Source organism: Aquarana catesbeiana, linkage group LG04 (genome assembly GCF_042186555.1).
Source record: "Aquarana catesbeiana isolate 2022-GZ linkage group LG04, ASM4218655v1, whole genome shotgun sequence".
Lineage (NCBI taxonomy): Eukaryota > Metazoa > Chordata > Amphibia > Anura > Ranidae > Aquarana > Aquarana catesbeiana.
The window spans coordinates 277,967,351-277,987,156 of record NC_133327.1 but is presented as its reverse complement, the minus strand read 5'-3'; the positions used below and the strand labels follow the sequence as shown (position 1 = coordinate 277,987,156).

At 42.9% G+C, this 19,806-nt stretch overlaps 1 protein-coding gene across 3 annotated transcripts in view; it reads right to left on the bottom strand.

The window, feature by feature from the left end:
- The window catches only part of DLGAP2 (DLG associated protein 2), a 1,381,880-nt gene that overhangs the window by 1,236,990 nt on the left and 125,084 nt on the right, over window positions 1–19,806 (bottom strand). The window lies entirely within an intron of this gene.

Sequence of the window (19,806 nt, the reverse complement as noted above, 5' to 3'; positions counted from 1 at the left end):
ACTACTCCCAAGTGCCCACCTACTGCTTGCAACAGGGCTGAGGGCTCTTCAGAGAAGTACCAAGGCAGGGTGCTATGATGTTTTCAGGAAGCTATGTATAGCACCCTTCCAACCTCTCCCACCAGCTATGTTCTGCCTGCATAGCAGAAATAAAGCAAAAAGATCCAGTGATGATTTTACTGAGTCTAAAATAAACGGAAATTTTTTATTTTACTAGTCCAAGACTTTGGTCGTGCTACACACTCCCAAAAAACATTAGTATACAGCAATTGGCAGCTTTGATTAATCAAACCTGGGATTGTTGAGTACTCAGAGAAGGTGTCAGCAGCTGCAGCTGTCATAAAAGCAGTCTGAATCAGTGTTTATAAACAACATTGCTCAGGCAATATAGGAAGATACAAAGTAACATAATGTTACTTTTGTATCATTCTGTTCATTTATCTGCAGATCAAACGAATAAACTTAGATCTGCAGATGAAGTCATTTAAAGCAACCTGACAAGTAAAAAAATGTCTTTTTGTTTAATAACATGCTTCTTTGTTTCATTCCCTATTAACTTTTACTTTACTCTAATCAGCCCTAATTAAGTCCTAGTTTTCTGCTGTTTTTTTTAGTTTATTTCTGTTTTACCAACTATTAATATTTAAACTGTTCTTGATTTGTTTGTTAACATTTTTACACATTTAACATATACTGTATTTACACATTTCCCATTAAAATAAAAAAAAAACCTGCACAATTGAAGAAAAATCTTTATTTGATTTGTAAATAACTTTACAATGCTTTGTACAAGAATCATAATTTAAAGTGAAGTTCCAACTACAATCTATATATATATATTTTTTTAAACCTTTCACAAGCATTTAAAAAGGCATTGTAAAACTCACGTCTTCTGTTAAATTTCTCCCCCGATGTCAGGTTTCATCTGTTAAAGAATTTTGATCATGGTGCTCTGGCCATTTTCATTTTGCTTGTGGGCATGTGAAGCACTGGGCGGGTATTTCTCGACAGGACACCGTCAACTAATCAGGTTGCCATCACAACGGCGTCGGCGTCGGAAGTGCCCTCCCCGTTGTGATGGCAACGAAGCCCTTGGCATTTTCCACTGACTCCTGGGAAATGATGACACACATCTCCCAGGAGCAGTAGCGAGTGGAGGCGCCGAGGGAAGTGATGTAAGGAGCCGCGCTGAGGAAGGAGGAAAATTTCAAGGGACCACATAGCAACAGGCATTAAGAGGTGAGTAAAAAAAAAATGTCCACATTTTTTTTTTTTATTATTTCATGTACAGTAATGCCTTTTTTTTTTGGGTGGAACTCCACTTTAATGTAATTTTAACCACTTGCCGACCAGCTGCCATCATACTGCGGCAGGTTGACTCTATTGCGCAAATCGCCGTAGCTTTATGTCGGTTTGTGCAATAGACACAATGGGCGCGCGTGCCCGCGGCACGGCGCCAATGCGTGTGACTGCCAGCCGCGATGTCCACCGGCCACCCACGATCGCTTCACACAGAGCCAGAATGGGAATCTGTCAATGTAAACAAACAGATCACCGTTCTGACAGGGTATATGAGAGAGATCGCCTGTTCCTACTGATCAGGAACAGCGATCTTTCTCTACTTTCTCTACTCGTAAAAAGAATAATAAAAATGACATAATTCTATCCCCTATTTTGTAGACGCTATAACTTTTGCGCAAACCAATCAATATACGCTTATTGCGATTTTTTTTACCAAAAATATGCAGAAGAATACATATTGGCCTAAACTGAGGAAGAAATAAATTTTTTTATATATTTTTGGGGATATTATAGCAAAAAGTAAAAAATATAGAATTTTTATCAAAATTGTCGCTCTTTTTTTGTTTATAGCGCAAAAAATAAAAAACGCATAGATGATCAAATACCACCAAAAGAAAGCTCTATTTGTGGAAAAAAAATGACATACATCGCACGACCGCACAATTGTCAGTTAAACGAAGCAGTGCCATATCGCAAAAATGGCCTGGTCATTAAGGGGGTAAATCCTTCAGGTCCTTAAGTTGTTAAACAGGACAATGGTTGCAAAAAAGAATCATTGTTGAAAGACATTATCATGAAAAGAAAGCCTTGTCTGTCCTTTGATAAACAAAATAAGTATTACCTTGTCATCTTAAGTAATTACAAAATTATTGCCGAATAAATAGGTCTGTAGCAGAAATGTAAACTGGTCCATAGGAGGTGAACAGGTGTGAGAGGCAAAGTGGTTATATACACTATATTGTCAATAGTATTGGGATGCCTGTCTTTACATGCACATGAGCTTTAATGGCATCCCAGTCTTAGTCCGTAGGGTTCAATATTAAGTTGGCCCCCCTTTGCAGCTATAACAGCTTCAACTCTTCTGGGAAGGCTGCCCACAAGGTTTAGAAATGTGTCTATGGGAGTGTTTGACCATTCTTCCAGAAGCACATTTGCGAGGTCAAACATTGATGTTGGAGAGAAAGTCTGGCTCGCAGTCTCCGCTCTAATTCACCCCAAAGGCGTTCTATCGGGTTGAGGTAAGGACTCTGTGCAGGCGAGTCAAGTTCCTCCACTCCAAACTCAATCATCCATGTCTTTATGGACCTTGTTGGAACAGGAAGGGGCCATCCCCAAACTGTTCCCAAAAAGTTGGGAGCATGAAATTGTCCAAAATGTCTTGGTATGCTTACGCCTTAAGATATCCCTTCAGTGGAATTAAGAGGCCAAGGCTAACCCCTGAAAAACAACTCCACACCATAATCCCCCCTCCACCAAATGATTTGGACCAGGGCACAAAGTAAGGTTCATAAAGACATGGATGAGCGAGTTTGGGGTGGAGGAACTTGACTGGCCTGCACAAAGTCCTGACCTCAACCCGATAGAACATCTTTGGGATGAATTAGAGCAGAAACTGTGATCCAGGCCTTCTGATCCAACATCAGTGCCTGACCTTACAAATGCGCTTCTGGAAGAATGGTCAAACATTCCCATAGACACACTCCTAAACCTTGTGGACAACCTTCCCAGAAGAGTTGAAGCTGATATAGCTGCCAAGGGTGGGCCAACTCAATATTGAACCCTACGGACTAAGACTGGGATGTCATTAAAGTTAATGTGCATGTAAAGGCAGGTGTCCCAAATACTTTTGACAATATAGTGTATGTCATCAGCATGTTCATGGTGGGGGGGGGAAGGAGTAACCAGGGAAGGCAAATATAAGCAGATTAAACAAGACCTCTGTCAAATGTTTATTGCGGTGTGTCCCAGCTGGAGAAATTCAACCTTATTATTGAACCTTGTGACCATTGTCTCCAGCACAGGAAGTGGGGGCATTTACAAAATCTTTGAGTTGTCAGAAACAGGAGGTTTAAAGGAAATCTTCTAATGGGTAAACCTATTCTATTGACCATTGCCTAGGAAAGCATATCCCCCCACATTGGAAAGGTCTTCTCTTACTTCCTGCAATGTTTTACAGGAAGTGAAGAAAAATCTCCCCAACAGGACATAGACACTTTGCAAAAAAAAAATAAAAGGTTCTAGCTTGAAATACACTTTAAGCCCCAGCAGTATGTGTAGCTTTGGTTCTGCGGCTTGGGAAATTACTTTTAAGAGCTTTTACATTTACTCTATAATGAAAGTGTAATTAATTTTTCAGTACCCTTAGCTAAATGTCTGTGTATTTACATTTAGCAGATTTCAGCAGATGTGCTTGCACAATTTGGTGGTTATTGTATCTGTACTTTCCTGTATGTAAAACAAGTATTTAGAAAAAGAGTTTAAAAAACACGAAGCTTAATAAAATCAATGGCAATTTTCTGAAAGTTGGTCTCTTATCTGGTGTAGGCAGTAAAGTTTATTAGCACATAAATGTTAGTTATTACTCAAGTGTTTTCTGGAGTTGCTTGTTAGCTGTTATTCCCAACTCTATTTCAAACTAAGGTAATTGTTATAGCCAATTCCATGTACCTTTTCATTAAAATCTATTTACTGTGTTCTGCAATCTCTGAAGAATGCCCACTGCACTATTTCAGCATAAAACTGCTTCCAATATATTTGTAGATATATTTCTGTTGCTCAAACACTAAAGAAAAACAAAATAAACGGTCTAATTCTTAAAAAAGTTCTTGCTCTTTAGTGCATTAACATATAGCAATCGAATGGGTATCTTTTGGAAATGGCTTTACTTGTGTATCTTCCATTTTGTTTCTTTGTTTTCATTTCCTGTGGCGCATGCAGGCAGCAGATTTAGATCCTTATTAAAAGGGATTTAATCCCATATTTTTATGTCTTCTTTGTATTGGTCTGGAATAAATATACAGGTTACATTGTCCACCGATTTCGTATAACTCTCTGAGAATGCACAAGTGAACCGCCTCACTACTAATAAACTAAGTATTGTGATCCCTGCGCTATGGTGTGTGTGAAAATCTATAAATGAACTGTTGCTGAGGTGTAAGGTATGTGTTTTCTCACAGATTGTATGTATGTGTACTCAGCGCTGTCTTAGCAAGAAAGTGCCTAATATGTGTTTCATACATAATATTATACTTTAGCCATGATTCATCATAAAAAAAATTCATCAAAAAAATACAAAAAGTGTTCTGTGCAAAAATACATATAAATTATAAGTCCTTAAAAGTGCTTATTGTCTTATTCATCCAGTGCCAGTGGTATCAATAAAGTGCTGTTTTGTGCTCCCCTCCTTACGTGCCCTCACTCACCAACTTGTAATGATTTTAGCTCCTGTATTAAAAGGACTTGCAATCCTCCAGTAATTAAAGATGATTGTTTTTCTTCCCTCTTAGGGCTCCAGCAGGTGGGGTAAAGATCCTTATATCAGTGTGGGGAAATAGAATCAGGAGAGATCTATAGTGTCATTCTGTATTTATTTGTAAAAAAAACTTTTAAAAAGCAGATTGCACACTTACAAACTTTTCCTGTATATGGGCATGTGAAAAACATCACCGGAAGTATCCTCTCGCTTAATGAATTTTGTTCTGCCCAGGAAGCGTCCTCAGAAGCTGGCTGACTCACTACTAATGTCTGCCTACCTGCTGTTTTTTTTTTAAATCCAATAAACTTATTAGAATGTAAAAGAGGTGTACAAAGGTAGGAAATAATACAATGGTCTTTAGTACATAATGTAACAATTAACACTTATAGGGCGTACACACGGTCGGACTTTGTTCGGACATTCCGACAACTAAATCCTCTGATTTTTTCCGACGGATGTTGGCTCAAACTTGTTTTGCCTACACACGGTCGCACAAAGTTGTCGGAATTTCCGATAGCCAACCACGCGGTCACGTACACCACGTACGACGAGACTAGAAAAGGCCGGTTCAGAACCAAGCGCGGCACCCTTTGGGCTCCTTTTGCTAATCTCGTGTTAGTAAAAGTTTGGTGAGAGACGATTCGCGCTTTTTCAGACTCGGGACTTTCAGATCGTTTTCTGCCGTTCAGTTTGTGCTTGTGGGTTTGTATCTGCTCTTCAGTGCGTGCAGTCAGTTCGTATCAGAGTTTTCTGTGTGATCTTGCCTGCTTGTTGCTGTTTTTCAGGTCGCTCTTCACAGGCCTTGCTGTTCTTCAGTGCGTTCTGTTACTTCGTTCTGAGCAGCCGACCGTTTTCTAGCCATGTTTCGTATGCGTACTCCTCGTACAGTTCGTGCTGTGCGGGGGCTTGGTGTTGGGGTCCTGACCTTGACACAAGTCCAGTCCATGAACAGGGTGGGGAGGAGTTCATGGACCAAGAATTGGTTGCTTCAGCGTGATCAGTTCTCTCATATGCCTTTGCTCCGTGAGATCCGTGAGAATAATCCTGATGATTTCAGGAACTTTCTCAGGATGACGGACCCCGTGTTTCACCGTTTGTTGGCTTCGCTGACCCCTTATATCAGCAGGCAGGATACCTGCATGAGGCAAGCCATCACTCCGGAGCAGAGGTTGGTCGCTACCTTGCGGTATTTGGCCACAGGGAGAAGCCTGCAGGACTTGAAGTTCTCGACAGGCATCTCCCCCCAGGCTCTGGGGATCATTATCCCAGAGACCTGTTCTGCCATCATCCAGGTCCTGCAGAAGGAGTATATGAAGGTAAGATTTTTATCCTTTTATATCACATTTTATTGTATTGAATGTTTGCTAATATCTTGTATTTCTTTCCTCATTCCCTAATTACCATGCTTGTAATATGCTGTGAATGTCCCCTTTGTTCTCATGCATGCTGGATTTTTATGTAATTATTATTTAAGGTCCTTCATACATATTTGCCCTTCAATAACCTCCCCAGCATGGTGTCTCCTGCCCTATATTCACCTCATGTAGTCACTTAACAATGTATTTTATCAGCTCCATAGTAGTGCTTTACCCCAAACACCCCCTAAAATGTTTGGTAATGTTATTTTTGATTTAAATTCAGGCAGAGTGCCAGGGGCTTTTTTTTGTGGTGTCCCCAAATAATTTTTATTAACCCTCCCTCCCCCCAACTGCTAAGTCAGCTGATCCCAATTCTCTATCCTCAATCATCTATCTGCTGACTTTGCCAAACCCATACACACTATACCCACCTCTTTAGTGCTCAGATTTATGGATGAATTCCCCAAAGCATGTAGTGCAAGGGCCTGCCTGTATACTTTACAATGGTACTGTTTAAAGTTTTTGTATCCTATTATTATCTTGATAGGTAATAGCAGAATGTCCAAATGTCCTCAAATGTGTATTTATATCTTTGTATTCAGACACTTCTTACCTGTCCAGTGGGCTGCCAATAGTGTAACTAAGGAGGGGCTGTTCAAAGTAATACCCATTATTTAGGCATTCATCTCTCAATGAAGTGAAGAGGGTTACCTGTCCAAGATTTACACACACCCCATAATGTTAGAAATGGCCCATGAGAGGGGGGGGAGGGGGAATATGATAGGTGTACCTTATACTTTGGCCTTGTTAAAATTCCCCTTAATAAATGCTATCTGGAGGTTGCCCCATAATGTTTGTGTCTAATCTGCTTGCCATGTTTCAGAGTAAAAATAGTAATGTTTATTGTTTTTTCCTCAACAGTTTCCTTCCACGCCACAGGAATGGCAGACTGTGGCCTCCCACTTTGCCCAGCGGTGGGACTTTCCTAACTGCGGAGGGGCAATTGATGGGAAACATGTCCACATTGTCCCATCACCCAACTCGGGGTCATACTATTATGATTACAAGGGGTTTAATAGTATAGTGATGTTGGCGGTGGTGTCGGCTAATTACGACTTCTTGTATGTGGACGTGGGGAAGAATGGCCGGATGTCCGATGGTGGAGTCATCGCCCAGACGGAGTTCTACAGGCGTCTCCAGAATGGCAGCTTGGACTTGCCAGCTCCAGAGGACAATGTTGAAGGACTCCCATTTGTGTTCGTTGCTGATGAAGCATTTGCGCTGAGGGACCACCTGATGAGGCCATTCCCGATGAGGACCCTCACCCCGGAACAGAGGGTTTTTAATTACCGGCTGGCCAGAGCCCAAAGAGTGGTGGAGAACACATTTGGAATCCTGGCCAGCCGGTTCCGCCTATTTCTGACACCTATCCATATGGCGGAGTATAGACTGAAGCATATAATACTTGCGTGCTGTGTTCTCCATAACTTTTTACGGAAACATTCGGCCAACTATGCTGGCTCAGTTGGGCCTGAGGCTGGAATCCTACATCAAACCACACTGATGGCGCTTGAAAGTGGCAGTCCTGGCTTGCCCTCCCTGAGTGCCCGTGATGTCCGGTTACGCTACCTGGAGTTCTTTGCGGGTAGGGGGGCTATCAATATGCCAGACAATATGTGAAGCCTTTTTTCAAATAAAAAAAAAAAATCTTTGTGGACATTTACTGCTTGTGTTTGTTTGAGCTGACCCTGACAGAAATGTGTGGAGTCCAGAAAATGTCGTGATTGTGTAATCTTATACAAAGCACTGTTGGCTGTTATTTACTAAATGCAAAAACACATTTCACTACAAGTGCACTTGCAACTGCACTGAAACTGCACTTGTAGTGCAAAGTGGATTTGCCCTTAGGAAATTTTCTCTTAAAACAACAATTACATCACCCCAAAAGTGTTGTAGCATTGAGACAATAATCCACACATTCTTGATTAACAATCTTTTTAATACCTGCACAATCACATGTGCATTTACCAAAGGTTTTGCTGACAAACCAACATGTTTGTTGTATAACAATTTTTGTGGTGGCATTATCCCAAATCAAAATGCCCATTTTATAGAAAACAGGCCTGTGTAAAACCAACAAGAAAGACACAAATCTTGAACTTACAAAGTTCACCTTTTGTAGAACTTGAAGGCAATATCAGACATGAGTATTTAGGAACTGTGTTTGATATTGCGTTCAGATGGGGGGAAGTCACCCCAGGAAAAGCCAAATTCGGAAGATGCACACAAATTTCCCAATGTCAACATGTGCTACCTGCCATCACGGGGAATCAAGGGATGTGTTTTGGGGGAGCAAGCCCTTCCTCACCGCTACTTTATTATTGAGGAAGGGGTTGCACCCCCAAAACACGTCCATTGATCTCCCGTGATGGCAGATAGTACATGTTGACACACTGTGTGCATCCTCCAAATTTGGCTTTGGGAAAAATCACAAAAACATTTAGCACATTGTAGCACACAAAAGAAGAAAGTGATTTGGAGGGGTTTTTATATTTTGGAATAACATCATTGATGTTTTGCTTGATGATTTCCAATTGTAAATTACACCCCATGATCTCCCCGATCAGGATCTGGGCACTTTCGGATGTGAAAGGATCTTCATCCACAACCTCACGATCACCTAAAAAGAGAGGAACCCCAAAATAAATTTGGTTTAAAAAAAATGCCGCCATCCATCTCTTATCTGAGCCTGTGGTCGCAGACACTCACCTGTTGTGGTGACTAGTTCCACCACGTCTTCATCCTCCTGCCCAGCTTGTGTTGGGGGGATTTCACCTTCTTCCAGAGGGGGGGGGCTCTGGTCTCCTCAGATGAGGGGTGTCCTCCGAGTCTTTTCTCCCCTATGTCAAACAAAAATGGTATAATTAGCACACAGATATTTAATGTCAGAACTATAAAGATGAAACATTGCTTGGAAGTGGGGTACAATTATCTATTTTAGCAGAGTACCAAGATGTAATTTTTTTAATGCCCTTTGTCAACCTGCAATACTTTACCTGTTTAGTACAAGCTTCACAGATGGAGACCCCCCTATAGTATACACTGGAGCACCTGTGTGGCCCCCCTAATAAAAATGGTGTTCTTTTGTCCCACACTAGTGCTCCAGTGTCCAGATGTGAAAACAGCTGCTGAGTGTCCTCTCCTTACACAGAATCTAGTTTGCATTTCATTCTAGTAACAAAGCCATCTACACAACCCAATTCTTTGAAGACAAGTATAGGGCGTCAAAATGGTGGCCAAATGCATATGGGCTAAACAATGGTATTTTATATTTGGAACGAAAAATGTTTGATCCGAACGAATAATGTGCCCATGAACATGAAAGTTGCCATTTTAAACTGTACAACAGTTCCTAAAAGCACATGGAGCAGCACGAACGTAATAAACACAAAAAGAATAGGAACACAGCACAACTACTTACTTTTTTGCAGCACTCTCTGGATCTTTCGGTACTGCTCATGTTCTCGTAATTTCAGGTCCGACCACCGCTTCCTGAGCTGATCTTTTGATCGTCATACCCCGAATTTCCGGTGCAGACTCCTAACCACTTTCGCCATGATCTTGGCCTTTCGGACATTGGGGTTGGGGTAAGGCCCATACTTTCCATCATAGTCGGACTTCTTCAGGATGTCCACCATCTCCAACATCTCCCCAAAGGACATATTTGAGTCCTTAAATCTCCTTCTGGATCGGGACGTTTCAGGCTCCGGCCTTTCCTCCCCCTCCTCCTCGTTGCTACAATTAGCACGCACCTGCTGTCTATCCGCCATGTGCTCTTCCCCCACTGCGCCGAACAAAAAGGGGCGGGGAATAGACTAGAAAGAACGTCAGGGGCAGGCGGAGTTATACGCATGCGCAGTGTGTATAAAGCGTAACACACGTGCGTCTTACGTACGATCTGTGAGCGGAGGAAGGAGCATCAGAGACGCCGATCGTGATAACGAAGGTAAGATCTAAACTTGCGCCTATACTGCTTCGAAATGGAAGCCTATATTGTAACAAGATTAGGGGAGTTTTGCCTGACATTAGGGTTTGTCTTGTGTTGTGTCTTGCAGAGAAAATGGATGGGTTCAACGACCACAATTTCCTGCCCCTGTTCATAGACAAGTACAGGGAGCTGCCCTGTCTGTGGCAGGTCAGACACCCCCACTATAACCACAAACAGAAGAGGCAGGCAGCGCTGGAGAAACTGCTGGAGTTGGTGAAGCCCCTATTTAAAAGCTAAAATTGGTGGCCTGAGGAGCACTTATCTTAGGGAGCGCAAGAAGGTCACGGATTCCCAGAGATCAGGAGCTGGAGCAGATGACGTTTATGTCCCCAGGCTGTGGTACTATGAGAGACTGCGATTTCTGTCAGACCACACTGAAGTCAGGGAATCCCTCTCCACTCTTCCTTCCATTCTTCCTTCCACCCCAGCTGAGGCTTCCGATATCCAACCTGGGCCTTCCAGCCAGGAAGAAGTGGAGGAGCCCAGCTGGAGCCAGGTCTAGCATTCTTCTACAGATTTCAGGACAATAAATAAATGATGTTTACTAGATGTTATTATTGATCACTAATTGCTGATTGAAAAAAGTGTTTTACATATCAATAGACAGTAGTGGGCACCCAAAATTGGGACAAAAATGAAAAATGCTGGGCTCAGAAGGATAGTCTGTTATATTTGTTAACATTCAATTTGCAGCAGTCAGGAGGTGAAAATTGTGTGTGATTGATGAAAACAATACTAAAATTATGTCCCTTTTTCATACACAGGAAGACCTCAGCCAGGAGGAGGCTGTGGAATGTGGCAGTCAGGAGGAGGTGGGGATTAGTGGCAGCCAGGAGGAGGCGGGGCTAAGTGTCAGCCAAGAGAAGCCTGGGACCAGTCGCAGCCTGAGTCTCAGGTCCCTCCTACTCCGCCTTCCATACAAAAGGGCCAGGAAGGCCACTCCGAGTCCCGTGCAGGATTCAGCGTACAGGCTGATCCAGGAGGCTTCTGCGTCCCTATGAGCCTTCCCCAGTCCTGAAGAGGCCTTTGCCTGCATGGCTGCCACCAAATTGCAGGGCATGCAGGAGGGTCAACGCAGGCTCTCTGAGGACCTGATTTATAAAGTCCTACGTAAGGGGTTGAGTGGGGAACTAACACCCAAGACGGATGTCTTTGAGATTGACGATCCACCTCCTCCTCCTCCTGCTGCCACTACTCCACCACCACAGCCACAGCGTGGAAGGAAGCATGGAAAGAAGACCAAAGAGTGATGACCCTGGGTTCAGTCTGGTCTGACAGAAGATGCAGTCTCTCGTATGACCACAGCCTGGGGACACAGATGTCATCTGCTGCTTTCCGGATCTCTGGGACTTCTGGACCACACTGCCCTCCCTTAGATAAGGACTCCTCAGGCCACCAATTTTGCTTTTAAATAGTTGATGTCTGCCCTGGGGGTCCAAGGCTTCACCCACTTCTGCAGTTTCTTCAGCTTTGCCTCCCTCTTTGTTTAGTTGTGAGCCCTTAATAAAATTTTTTAGGTAAATTATACTCTCCTGTGTGTTTTCATCCAAAAAGGACAGTTTGTTGGTGACGATTCAGGTACATTTCTAAAGTACAATGTGAAATTAACAAGGGACAACAACACCAAACAATCTCCTACAGATTAAATAGAACAACATATCAATGGTGTTGTGGGAACTTGTCACAAAAAACACACACAAACATTTTCGGGGGTACAAATCAAAATCGCCAAAAAAAAAAAAAAAAAAAATAGAAACACAAAAAAAGAATCTACATTAAAGCCAAAAAAAAAAAAAAATATATACAAAAATATGTTGTCAGATGTGAAAAATCAAAATATATTGAGGGAATCCCGATAAATAGTAACAAAATAAGTTTGTGAGAAGTGTGTGTGAATATGAGCAGCAAAACTACTTAATTCTTGTCACATTATAAAGAAGAAGAGAGTGCGCTGTATTAAACCATTTTTAACATTGCAGCGTGACGAAAGTGCTTTATCCATTGCGAACGCTAAGTTTACCAGAACGAGCTGTCCCGTCTCGGAATTTCTTCTATGCATGCGTGGCACTTTGTGCATTGGAACAGGCCACACACGGTCGGAATTGACGCGATCGGATTTTGTTGTCGGAAATTTTATCTCCTGCTGTCCAACTTTGTGTGTCGGAAAATCCGATGGAAAATGTCCGATGGAGCCCACACACGGTCGGAATTTCTGACAACACGATCCGATCGGACATTTTCCATTGGAAAATCCGACCGTGTGTACGGGGCATTAGACTAAGCAAGGGTTTACAGACACCAATAAGTACCAGCCAGAGAAATTTGCCCAAGGTCAATCATACCAATGTGGTGAATTGCAGGAGATCAGGTGTGGGAGATGTAAGCAGAGAAAGTATAGGCCCATGTTAGTCCATAAGTACATGAATAGAACAGAGGAGGTGGAATACATGTTTTCAATGCTCAGTTTGTAGCTGGTTCTTCCTCTGTGGAAGTTGATATCAGGTCTAACCAGCGATCCCAGTATCCCTGAATGATCAGGCAGGACCACAGTAGATGGTAGAATGATCCACCAGATTCTTCTCATCTAGGGCAGGAGGAGTCCCGATGCTGCTTTTACTTCGATAAGCGGATAGGGGTAATGTAGGATTTGTGTAATATATATGTTGTTTGGCTTTTTTGAAATGGAGTAAATTAACAAGCCTAGCTTGTACTTTCAATAAGGAAGCATTATCGGGAGATGGATTAAGCTGAAAGGTCTGCTCTAAGGAATCTAAGTGTTGCTCGGCCTGAAGGGCTAGTTTTGGGGATGCCTTGTACCTGAATATGCAGGCAGATAACAGCATTTTTGCGTTTAACTGTTCCCACACTGCTCTACAAAACAAGACTGCAAAGTTTCAATGTCATGGAGTGTGGAGAGTTAAAAGGAATTCAGCCGCCATGTTCGAGCCGAGAGGGGATCTGTAGGTTCAGGGTTGTCCAGTAGGGGGAGTGGTCAAATAGTACTCAGCCCCGAATCCCACATCCACTAACTTGGGCAACAAGGGTGTGGACACAAAAGTGTAGTCAATGCGTGACGTAGTGGAGTGGGAGGCAGAGAAGCAAGAGTACCCCAGAGATGTGGGATGTCTATGTCTCCATATATCCACCAAGGCAAATTCCCCCATCCATCCGCCAAATCTTGTTAAGGCAGGAGGGGCATGGGTCTGAGCCCATAGGACTCAGTTTGTCAAGGTAAGGGTCTATCACCATATTGAAGTCCCTCAAACAGATGGTACTCTGGAACATAAAATGAAACAAAAAAGAAGGTGTGTGTACCTAGTGCATTATCCTCAAGCAAAGATATTTATTTAAATACAAAGGTAGGTATCATACTCACAAACAGACTCGATAAAAGCATGTCTTATTGGTCCTCCACACGAGTCAGTGAAACTGTCCACATCACATGGGACTACCTCTGTGGAGGCGTAGACTGGCTAACGTGTTTCAAGCAATTCCTCTTCTTCAGAGCCTTTGTAGAATGCCACAAGTTACAGCTCCCCCTATCTATTGTAGCTGCTGTAAAGGCTGATGGGTGTTTTAGCACCACAGCCAGATCATCTTCCCTGTCTGGGAGTAGATTAATTGCCTTTACAACTTCAGTTGCAGCCCAGCCAACACTCTGAAATTCACCCTTTATGCTTAAGTCTTCTTGAGGTGGTAAAAAATTCCACTGTGCCTTCTCAGTTAAAAAAAAAAAAAACATAAGACAGCTGCAAAAGTTTTCTTTTAGAGTTAAAGAGTAATTGTGGGCAGGTATACAAACAGTTATGTCACAAAATAACATTATGATGATGTTGATTATGATTTACTTTTATTATTTTCAGCACTGTTGTAGTAATGGACAGGGTAGGGTATCTACAGCAAGGGCAACAATTTACACCAAGGATCTAAGTTTATATACCCCTAAAAAGACCAGCTGATACTGAAAATGCTAGTGAATTACTGAGAGCAGTTTCATTGTAAATAACGTTTTATTATATATTAAATGGGCCCGCAGGAGATTTGTGCCATAACGCATTAGTTAGCATTGCATATTAGCATATTATGACAGACCTACCTGTCAATGCCCTCCAGAATTGAACTGTCAGTGCTCCCACTGGTCAGGGGCGCTGCCATCTTCTCCTGGTCTACCTTCTGGGTTCTGTCTGTTCAAGCACTTGAATGGCCAGGCCATGATGATGTGACTCCTGCGCATGTGCACAGGAGTCACATCATCATGGCACAAAGTGGTGCTGTTAATGTATGTTGAGCTGTGCATGCTCAGCTCAGTGTACATTACAGATGACTGGCAGAGGAAAGCATGTATAACAGAAGAGACCAATATAGTCTCTTCTGTCATAAAAACCCTATCTGTCAGAGTTTTTTTTAATTGTGAGTTTAATTCCACTTTAACCCTGTCAGGTGCTACAGAGAGGTTGCTGGGGGGTCCAATTAAAATGTTGCTATGGGCCACAGGGTCTGTGTATTACATCTCTGAATATTTTTTTCCTTTGTTGCAGACTTTGGTACAGTGTTAATAAAAGTCACATCTCTTCTCTGTATCTTCATTAACAGATGATAACATCTAACTAAATTCCTCTAAATTGGAGGTAGAGAAAAAACTTGGCAGAACATATTCTTGCATTGGGATGTCACGATTCAAACACATTTTAACAAAATTGTTAAGATTTTCTTGCTTTTGAAAAAAGGAACTATTTTCATTATACCAGTGGGAGTAAATTGTAAGTGTGAAAAGAACATTTTAAACTTTATACTAAATTGGAAATGGTGCCAGGAAACACATGCAAAGTAATGCGTTATCTCCATGAGAAGTACTAAACACCTGTTGAATCTACAGCATCAAATACCATTTTTGCCTAACATTTCTCATTGGACATTATTCTGAAGAGCAGTTTTCTTGATACAAAAACAATCCAAAACATATAAATAGTTTACATATTTTATTAGAATAAATAGCAGCTATAAAAGAATGACACAGACCAGGGTTTCTGTACTTTGTATATTTCACTTTGCCATATTAAAGGCAAATGTTTTTAACCACTTCAGCCTCGGAAGAATTTACCCCCTTCCTGACCAGAGCACTTTTTGCGATTCGGCACTGCGTCGCTTTAACTGACAACTGCGCGGTCGTGCGACGTTGCTTCCAAACAAAATTGACGTCCTTTTTTCCCACAAATAGAGCTTTCTTTTGGTGGTATTTGATCACCTCCGCGGTTTTTATTTATTGCGCTATAAACAAAAAAATAGCGACAATTTTGAAAAAAACACATTTTTTTTTCTTTTTGCTATAATAAATATCCCCAAAAAATATTTAAAAAACATTTATTTCCTCAGTTTAGGCCGATACGTACTCTTCTAAATATTTTTGGTAAAAAAAAAAAAAAAAAAAAACGCAATAAGCGTTTATTGATTGGTTTGCACAAAAGTTATAGTGTCTACAAAATAGGGGATAGTTTTATGGCATTTTTATTGATAATTTTTTTTTTAATCAGTAATGGTGGAGATCAGCAATCGTGACTGCGACATTATGGCGGACACATCGGACAATTTTGACACGTTTTTGGGACCATTGGCATTAATACAGCGATCAATGCTAAAAAAAAAAAAAATTGCATTGATTACTGTAAAAATGTCACTGGCAGTGAAGGGGTTAACCACTAGGTGGCGCTGTAGGGGTTAAGTGTGTCCTAGGGAGTGTTTCTAACTGTTGGGGGGGAGAAGCTGTGTGTGACACTACTTTGATCGCCGCTCCCGATCACAGGGAGCAGAGATCAGTGACAGTGTCACTAGGCAGAACGGGGAGATGCTTGTTTACATTAGCATCTCCCCGTTCTTCCTCACCGTGAGACGATTGCAGGTATCCCCGCGGACATCAGGTCCACGGGACCCGCGATCGTGGTCATGGATGTACCGGCGGGCGCGGGCGCCCGCGAGCCGCCTCTTAAAGAGCAACATACAGGTATGTTAATCTGCTGCAGTATATCTGCGCGAGGCGGTCAGGAAGCGGTTAATAAAAGACAACAGTGGCTTTGTTTAATTGTGAAAATATTTCTACATATCTGGATTACAGTGAGCCCACCTGACACAATTATAATACAGCCCTTATTTAATCATAGTAGCTGTATGTGTGGGTACCATAAATGACCCATGCTTTGTAAACTATGTGAGAGATTCAATCCTCTCTTGTAATAATAAAAAGGAGTATTATGCAGTGTAAGGTTTCCTTAGTGAATGATAATAAGGATTTCTGACCATAAATATGCCTAAATCAGTGGCGGTCTCCCATAAGGGGCGCTGCCCCCCAATCCATGCGCCTGCCCATAATTGCCATGCAGGGCACCGGACACATGGATTTCAATGAGGGTTTTTTTTTTTTTAACACATGATTAGAGCCTTAGGCTCCAATTGCCTTCAAAAAGCCAATTAATATTTGATAATGTCTTCCTGCTTCTCTTCCCGGCCAATCAAGAAGCAGGTCCTGAGACCCGTTTTCCAGGAGTCCCAAGACTCGATTGGCCGGGAGGAGAAATGACCGCCTGGACTTGGGAGGAGATGCAGGGGGAAGCCGCGACCTGGATGGGGTAAGTGCGGGACTGACGGGCGAGCAAATTGAGGGGGGGGGTGAGGGCCAGGTTTGTTTGACCGCCCCTAAAAAAAATTGAGCACCAGCCGCCACTGGCCTAAATGTATAGTTAAGTTCCCTCTACATATAGATCATATAGTATTTCCTATTATTCATTTATATTATGAGTGTTTACTAGGGGTGCTGAAATTAATCGTTGCATCCATGCATCGCGATTCGGGTGTCCCCGATGCGGCATCGATGCATAAGGACTGGAAAATCGATTGCGGGTGACATCATGGCGACTAGCTCCGCCCCTCCTGGGAATGCACTCGGAGCGTATTTTTAAAATTACATTCTTTTAATAAATTCTGTGTTACAATGGATGATGTGCCCCGCTGGCTGTACTGTGCATGTGCTTTTTAAAAAAAACTATGTCACTTCATACCGAATTTCACTGTTGTACGAAATATCCCATTCAGGTGACTCCCAGCCCATCCCGCCCCTCTCCGCTCTCCTGTTCGCTCTCCTGAGTCCTGACATCAGCGGGGAATTCTCAGTTCCGCCCGCCTCTCTTCTGATACGATAGCTATAGTCAGCGGGCGGGGCTGAGAATTCCCCGCTGACGTCAGGACTCAGGAGACGTGAGACATGAGAGGAGGGCGGCCGGAGAGAGGAGAGGGTGGGACGGAACTCACATGAGCGGCATATTTCGTACTACAATGAAATTCGGTACGAAGTGACAGTTTTTTAAAAAGCACATACACAGTACAGCGGGGCACATCATCCATTGTAACACAGAATTTATTAAAAGAAAGTCAACAGTAACATTACACCTCACGCTCCATGCTGACAGGTCCCTGGCTATCCTGTGCACATTCCACTGTTAACTCCTAGTGTGCTGGAAGGTGCAAACAGGAATGCCAAGGAACTGTCAGCACCAGTGGTGGCCCGTGCATTGTGGGGGGGGGGGGGGTTAGTGATGGCTGCATTTAATGGGCACAAGTGGTGCGTTTGATGGGCACAGGTGGCTGCCTTTGATGGGCACAAGTGGCTGCATTTGACGGGCACAAGTGGCTGCGTTTGACGGGCATCGGTGGCTGCATTTGACGGGCACAGGTGGCTGCATTTGACGGGCACAAGTGGCGCGTTTGATGGGCACAGGTGGCTGCGTTTGACTGGCACAAGTGGCTGCGTTTGACTGGCACAAGTGGCTGCGTTTGACGGGAACAGGTGGCTGCGTTTGACGGGAACAGGTGGCTGCGTTTGACGGGAACAGGTGGCTGCATTTGACGGGAACAGGTGGTTGTGTTTGACGGGCACAAGTGGCTGCGTTTGATGGGCACAGGTGGCTGCATTTGATGGGCACAAGTGGCTGCGTTTGACGGGCACAAGTGGCTGCGTTTGACGGGAACAGGTGGCTGCGTTTGACGGGAACAGGTGGCTGCATTTGACGGGAACAGGTGGTTGTGTTTGACGGGCACAAGTGGCTGCGTTTGATGGGGGAGGTTCAGTATTTTTCAGTGTGTTTGCGTCCCCCCAAAAAATTTTGAGCACCAGCTGCCACTGGTCAGCACAGACACAGTACAGGGAACTGTGCGCATGTCTCACTGCACTATCCTGCATAGCCAGGCAATCTTTTGGGAACTGTGATGTGTCCTAGAAGATTGCAGGGAGGAAGGGCCGCCTAGGCGGCCCAAGTGGAAGTGGGAGCTCGTCGGTAATCGTGATGCATCGTGATGCATCGCGGAATCGATTTGAATCGTTGACCAGATAATTGTAATCGAATCGAATCCTGAGACCAGTGAAGATGTGCACCCCTAGTGTTTACCCATTAATGTGATTGTAAGCGATCACCTTGTAAAACAACCCATTCAGTTTAAAAAATAAATGAAAGGCAAAACATTTTTAATATAGATATAAAAAAACATTATAAATATCTTTTTTTCCCCTTTTTATAAGTGATCACATTCCCTCTGTTCTCAGCTGCAAAAGAGCTGGGGGGAGGAGAAGCAACAGTACACTGGCTGTGGGGGCTGTCAAGACAAGTCTGATCATCGGAGGAGAGTACACTGAGTTCCCAGTATAGCTAGAGAATGACCACGGCGTGTTCTCCTGCTTAGTGTGATTAGTTAGAAAGCAAGGGGACTAGCAAGAGCACCAGGGATTTCACACATAGGAAACAATACAAAGGGAACAGGATACTTTCTCATACAAGTACATCGTACAGCAAGCAAATATCAGGAATATGAAGTGTTGGGGTAACAAATGCTTTAAAGCTACAATGCCCTTTTCCTCTCTGATCAGGAAAAAATATGTCTAATGCTGCGTACACACGACCAGACTTTCCGGCAGAAAAGGTCCGACGGAATCATTCCATCGGATATTCCGATCATGTGTGGGTTTCATCTGACTTTCACTTTCGAAAATTCTGACGGACCTAGAAATAGAACATGTTTTAAATCTTTCCGACGGAATCGATTCCTATTGGGAAAACCGTTCGCCTGTATGCTATTCCGACGGACCAAAAACGACGCAAGGGCAGTTATTGGCTACTGGCTATTGAACTCCCTTTTTCTAGTCCCGTCGTACGTCATCGTATTCAAAACGATCGGACTTTGGTGTGATCGTGTGTAGGCAAGTCCGTTTCAGCGGAACTCCGTCGGAAAAACCGCCAGAGTTTATTCTGATGGAAAAACCGGTCGTGTATATGCGGCATAACATATCTGTCTATAAACTGCTTGACCCAGTATCAAAAATTTTACTCTTCATATGCTGCATATGGGATCCAGAGGTTTATATGAGATCTATGACACCCAGTTAACTGCTATTTACCAAGACTTGGAAGTACAAAGTGACGTCTCTAAAGAGATTTAGAGGATGATTTTGATAATGTAGGTAAAGAGAAGCGTGTGATATAAAGTACTGTAAGTGTAAAGCCAAATGTTTTGGATAGACTAGGTAATGGTTAAAACCTCTCAATTTTTGGGGCAATTTCCTTTTACTTTCTGTCCTAGAGGCA